Source organism: Marmota marmota, unplaced genomic scaffold, assembly GCF_001458135.2.
Source record: "Marmota marmota marmota unplaced genomic scaffold, marMar, whole genome shotgun sequence".
Taxonomy (NCBI): Eukaryota; Metazoa; Chordata; class Mammalia; order Rodentia; family Sciuridae; genus Marmota; species Marmota marmota.
In genome coordinates this window covers 27,101,823-27,108,451 of record NW_026000026.1, presented here as the reverse complement: position 1 = coordinate 27,108,451, position 6,629 = coordinate 27,101,823, and the positions used below count along the sequence as shown (strand labels likewise).

General features: G+C 46.2%; 1 long non-coding RNA gene across 1 annotated transcript; it reads left to right on the top strand.

The window, feature by feature from the left end:
• The first annotated feature begins 2,172 nt into the window (after window positions 1-2,172).
• Window positions 2,173-6,119, top strand: LOC107139245. The gene is made up of 3 exons (XR_007350492.1): window positions 2,173-2,510; window positions 2,586-5,315; window positions 5,902-6,119. It is a non-coding gene; the product is annotated as an uncharacterized LOC107139245 (long non-coding RNA).
• Window positions 6,120-6,629: the final 510 nt, after the last annotated feature.

Below are 6,629 nucleotides of genomic sequence, written 5' to 3'. Positions count from 1 at the left end.
GAAGAAATGACAGTGCCATGTTCTCGCCACACCTTATCAGGTAGGGTCTTTTGCCATCCTTATTCCACAGAGGAGGAAACTGAGGCACAGAGAGGTAAAGTAATTTGCTGAGCTAGCAAGGGGGTGGGGTAAGGACAGGTGCTGTCAACCTGGCCTTGCTCTAACTTAGGACACCAGGGGGTAGAGGTGGGGCAGAGGTCATCTGGAAGACCTGCCCCTTCTGAGACCATAGTTTCCCTAGAAAAACCCATTATTCTGTGGAAAGATGAGCATTCCCAGCCCAGGGGTGGCTGTAGAGATTCCACGGCTGGGGAATCCAGGAGGGCTTGCAAAGGAGGCACGGCTTGGTCGGGCTTCCAAGGCAGGAACCTGTCAGATGGATAGAGGGGAGGGGAGGCTTACGGTATGGGGGAGCCTGGGAGGCCTGGGGTGGGACCGGAAACGCTGCTCTCATGCTTGGCCCTCCATGCATGTGGATCTTCCACATCCTCCCACTTCTGTATGCAGAGCCAGCGGGGACAGGCAGCGGGTCCTGCCATGCTGCCTCCCCAAGGGCCAAGATGAGGATAGATATTGGCACCTGCTCTCTGGGCCTGGGTTTCCTGTTGGGGAGCCAGCAGTTGCGGTGACCCAGCCTTGGGATGTGTCTTGGTACCAGGAGACAGCATCATTGTCCCCAGAAAATCTGCTACTGTGGCAGTTTACAGACAACACCATCATCTTCTTCTCCAGATCTTTCTCCTGGACATGGAAAAAATAAAGAGTTGGGGACCAGAGACCCAGAGGCAACAAGAGCTCTTCTTGCCCCCAGGGTGGGTACCAATTCAGTCACGGGAAGAAAGTCAAGGCCCCTGGGGTCACCCCAAAGGTCATGTTGTTTTGCATACTTACTGTTGGGTTTAGAAAATTTGAGAATGCAATTGAGACCATAGGTGCCTGGACACCCGGATCTGACCTAGGTCTTCCCTCCCAGGGTTCTTCAGCCCCCGAGAAGCACCCCAGCTCTCTCTCTGGCTCACTCTATGTCACACCCTCCACCATCACCCCTACACCCTGCTGCTTAGCAGCTGCTTCTTCATCTCCTCGGCTGTCCAGGTGAGAAAGAAGGCATGAGCATATCCTGGGGCAGGACGGAGAGCACTGCGCTGGGAGTCCAAAGCCCTGACACCACCCCTAGTTAGCCATGTGACCTGGGTTAGTTCTCGGGCCTCTCTGGGCCTCAGGGACCAGTTGTCAAAGGCCTGATGACACTTCTTTCATATCAGTCTTGCAGTCTTGAGAAGGTTCATTTTAGAGATGGAAACCGAGGCAGCTCTCTTTGGCCACTTAACCTGGAGCACTGTGATTTGGAGCCCTGTGCAGGCAGGGGCCAGGGAGGGTATTGGGGGAACTTCCCTGCATCTCCCCCGCTCTCTCCAGAATCGATTCTCTTCAGGGCCCAGAGTTCATGGTTGATCTCCATCTGACAGGCCAGTCACCACCAGCAGTCAATGGGCCTACCATTCTCTGCCCTTTTTCACCCAGATGAGTCATGGATTTGTGTCTCTTTCTGTTCTTATGCCACAAGTCTTAATGGAAGCTTCTAGCACCTGGTAGTCAACTTGGGAGGTGACTCTGAGGTGCGACCACTCTGCTTGGGCCCACCAGCCTTTGAGTCAGAACACCCTAGGGTACCTGCTTATCCCTTCTCAGCTAAGTGACCTCAGCAGGTGACCTCTCCTCCCAGATTTCTACGCCAGCAGTCTCTGGTGAGCCTGAGGAAGATCCGCATCTGGCACAGAACAGGTGCACAGCCAATGTCGGTCCTCTCAACTCCTAGGGGCAACTGTAAAAGGGCAGGCAGTGCCTTTGGTGGTGCAGAGTTAATTACAAGGCCAGATTCTGACTGTGCTTTACCTACCAGGTGACTCTGTGAGCAATATTTCCCCTCCAGGAGCCTCAGTTTGCTCCCCTGTGGAATGGTATGGCAATGCCTATCTCAAGGGGGCAATGGTAAGGGATAAACAAGGACTTGGAGGTGCATGACACACAGTTAGAAGGTTCAGAATTGATTTTCTCTTAACATTTGCCCAGTTGACCGGGAGGGCCACATGCCTGTGTTTGTCTCTCAGCAGATAAATTAATCATTCATCCAACATTTTCTGAGCTGCTACTAGGTGCCAGGTACTGTTCAACAGCAAACAAAACATACACCATTCTGTTCACATGGAGTTCACATTCTGGTGCAAGTATAGGCAAAAATAAGAAATGACAATGCATCTTGGGCGTGAAAGGAGGGAACCCATAGAACTACGGGAAACACAGCAGATCATGCACCCTCCTCTAGCCTGGGCAGTCAGGAAGACCTGGAGGAGGTGATGTTTTAACTGAAGTGGGAAAGATGAGCTGAAATTACCCAGGTGGAGGTGGAAGTGAAGGTGCATGTCCTGAAAAGAGAACAGTGTCAACAGTGACCTTGGGACAAGGAAAGGCTTGCATAGAATTTTGGCTTGGAATTGGACTTCTCAAAGGTAACTATTTGTTTTTTGTGTTTTTTTTTTAAGAGAGAGAGAGAGAATTTTTTAATATTTATTTTTTTTTTTTAGTTATTGGCGGACACAACATCTTTATTTGTATGTGGTGCTGAGGATCAAACCCGGGCTGCATGCATGCCAGGCGAGCGCTACCGCTTGAGCCACATCCCCAGCCCTCAAAGGTAACTATTAACATGTTAGTGCCTAGGGCTACCTTTTTTTTTTTCCTGGTACCAGGGATTGAACCCAGGGACACTTAACCACTGAGCCACGTCCCCAGCCATTTTTATATATTTTTAGTCACAGGGTCTAGCTGAGTTGCTTAGAGCCTCGCTAAATTGCTGAGGCTGGCTTTGAACTCACAATCCTCCTGCTTTAGCCTCCTAAGCTACTGGGATTACAGGTGAGCACCACTGCACACAGCTGCAAGTCTATAGTCTATTATTTGTTTTCTGCTTTTTCCCTGTTTCTCATCCCTGTTTGTCTTCTCTTGGGTTACTTACACATTGTTTAGGATTCCATTTTGATTTATTTATCTCTTTGTATACTTCATTAGTAGTTGCTCTGGATATTACAATATACAAAGGTGATAAATCACCATCACTAGTATCACCATTTTACCATCTTACCACTCCAACATCACTTCCCCATAGATACCTTTACTCTCCCCCTTTTGATATCTTGAGTATCAGGGCAAAATCTCAGTCATGAAATATAATTCATAAAACTCATAAAGATAGTCTGTTGCATGTATCCATATATTTCTGCCATTTCTATTTTTTCTTCTTCCTTCCTGATCCTCCAAGATTTTTTCTCTTATATCCTCTGTTTGTAGAACTTCCTTTACCCAGTCTTTAAGGGTAGCTGCTAGTGACAAATTCCTTCAGCTTTCCTTCATCTGAGAATATCTTCATTTCTTCCTCATTCCTGCATGATAGATTAGCTGGATTTGGAAGTTACAGTTGATAGTTGTTTTCTCTCAGCACATAAAAATTTGGTATTACTTCCTTCTACTTCCATGCTTTCAGATGAGAAGTCCACATGAGAAGTTTGTTTGTTTGTTTGTTTGTTTGTTTGTTTTTCCCTCTGTAGGCCATTACTCCCTGGCTGCTCTTAAATATTATTTTCTCTTTTTTAGAAGTTTAACTTGGATGGATCTTTAAATGGGTTTCTTCGATTTTATTTTGATTGGAGTTCTCTCACCTTCTTGAATCTATGGGTTCATATACTAAACAAATTTTTGGATGTTTTTAGCCATTAGATATAGTCCTTGATGACTCCCAACCATTCAAAATTAGTGCTATTTCCATTTTACAACAGCATGAAAGCAATGCAGAGTCAGTAGAAACCATTTTGCATTTTGATCTTTTCCCAGGCTGGCAATGTGCACTAGGGGACCCTAGCCATGGTGGGCAGCAGCAGTGAGTCACAGCTCCCCATCAGCCACGGGGCTGTGAAGGTAACGAGCCAATCCTGCAGGAGTAGTCTGTGTTGCTTCGCTCTGCTGTTCAGTATATCAGGTGTGATACATTTTTTACTTAAAATATTTTCAAATCATGATGGGCTTGTCAGGATGTAATCCCATAAATCAAGGAGCATGTGTATTTGAGTGCTCTTTCAGCACCACTTTCCCGTCTTCCTTTGACAATTCCAATAACACAAATGCTGATATTTTGTTTTTGCCCCCATAGTTCCCTGAGGCTCTATCCCTTTTTCTTTTTCCTTTAGTTCCAATTGGGTGAATTCTGTTACTCCATCCTTGAGTTCATTAACTCTATCCTCTGTCATCTGCACTCTGTTATTAAAGCTCATTCAATGAATTTTTTAGTTCTGTTAGTTTTTTCTATTGCTGCCATAGACTTGTCATAACAAGTCTGAACTTGTTATCTTAAAACAACACAGACAGACTGTGTTACTCTTCCATAGTCAAGAATTCCAGCACAGGCTTCACAGGGCTAATATTAAACTGTCAGTAATGCTACATTCCCTCCTGAGAGCTCTGGGGGAGAATCAGTTTCCTAACTGTTCAAGCTTCTAGAAGCTTCCCATAGTCTTTGGCTCATGGCCCCCTTCCTCCATCTTCAAAGTCAACAATGCTGTATCTCTCTGAGCATTCTTCCATAGTCACTTCTCTGACGAAAGTTGAGAAAGCGTCTCTTCCTTTAAGGGCCTGTATTATTAGATGGATGATGTGAAGATACTCTAGGCCAATCTCTTCATCTCAAGGCCTTTTTTTCCAGCAAAGCAACATATTTACAGAGTCCAGGGATTGGGATGTAGACATCTTTGAGGACCATTATTCTGCCCAACACATATCATATTTTTTATTTCTATAATTTCCATTTGAAGATATACTTTTTATTAATATACTTTATTTTTAAAGACAGTTTTAGGTTTATAGAAAAACTGAGTGGCTAGTCCCGAGAGTTTCCCATTCCATCCTCACCCCCATTTCCCCTAGTATTAATATCTTACACCACAGTGACACTTTTGTTACAGTTAATGAGCCAACACCAAATCAACCAGGTCCATAGTTCACTCATATTTCCTTCATCTGTTCCCCTCCTGGATACAAGGGGGCTGCTCTACTCCATGAGTGCACCCTGGGTAGAAAGAAGGCAGAAGATGGAGAAGAGACTGAGCAGAAGACCAGCCAACCTGCCATGTCTACTCTTTTTTTTTTTTTTTTCTCCTCTAGCAGGAATACGATGGCATTCCAGAAGCCCCAGCCAGGGCACCTCTGCTTTTCTCTTATTAACCTTTTACCCAACAACTTCTAGCAGCACAGGAGCCTGTGCAAGAGTGAGTGCCTGGGGAGGGGTGGTGGTTGGCCTCAGACAAGTGCTTCGCTGCTTTGTACAAAATCTGGTTCTGCAGTAAGGAGAGGATGGAAGGATTGGGGCAGATGGCAATGTCTAGCCCAAAACCTAATTATCTAGACAGCCTAACACTCCCATCCACTAGCTGAGGAATTCTCTCCCACTAGATGAATCTAGATGGGGAACTTGGGATTGCTTAGTAAATGCTGAGTCAGAACTAAGAATCAACTAAGAACAGTGACAGCTGATTATTACTGTGTGCTTCGTGTGTGTGTGTGTGTGTGTGTGTGTGTCAGAAAGACAGAAAGAGACTCAGGAAGCAAAGTTCAAAAGTGAAGGTCCCCACAGAATATTCCTATAAAAGTGTTATTGCTCAGAAGCTCTCAAACACACCTAGTGATCACCAAAATCCAGTCCCCTCTCCTTACCAGGCACACTTCCCAGCCTCCCTTGTAGTTAAGTATGGCTCCGTGACTAAATTCTCTTAATTGGAAGTGATTGGTGTCACTCTGGTCCTGGCCAAGAATCCTCCCGTGCTATTCCTCATGCTCTGTCTTCCTGCCCTTCAGCTGAAGTGACCCAACAGTAGAGTCATCTTGGGATCCATGTGCGAAACTGGCAGACTGGAAGGCAGACTGTGTCCCTGAGTGGGCATGTGGAGCAGAGCACCCACCCACCCCTTCTGGAGCGTTCACCCTGGAATGTTCCATGGGATAAACACACTCTCTGTTGTGTTCACGTGTTTGCGTGATGGGCCTATTTATAAAAGTTGATTAATCCACCCTGACCATGACTCCAGCAATTTAGTTGAGCCTTCAAATGCAAACAGTGTCTCTTCTCCCAACTCTCTGTCAAATTTTGGGAGGCACGGTTCATTTTAGTCCCCAGCTATTGGGAAAGAACAGGCCTGGAGACATATAGAGAAGGAGCCCTGAGGGTGGATTCCTGAGCTTTGGCTCAGGCCTTACTGAGGAGCTCAGGTTTAGATGACCTTGGGCTGTGGAGGGCCTGCTGACACACTGGAGAGAACATGCCTGGGACTCCTGAGAATTCAGCAAATGCTGGTGTCCTACCCAAGTTCCCCAACAGATGCCAAAAACTCATCGTGAGCAGACATGTCTCTATCAACCACATGGCGGGGCATCCAGTGTGATTCAAAGAAATAGAAGGGAAGGCTCTGCTGCAAAAAGCCTGCTCTAGTCACGGAGAATGTGCAGAAGCCAAAGCTTATAGATGAACTGTCACTTTACACAGCAAACCTTCAAGGATCAGCTCCTACGCAACTCAGGGTGAGATG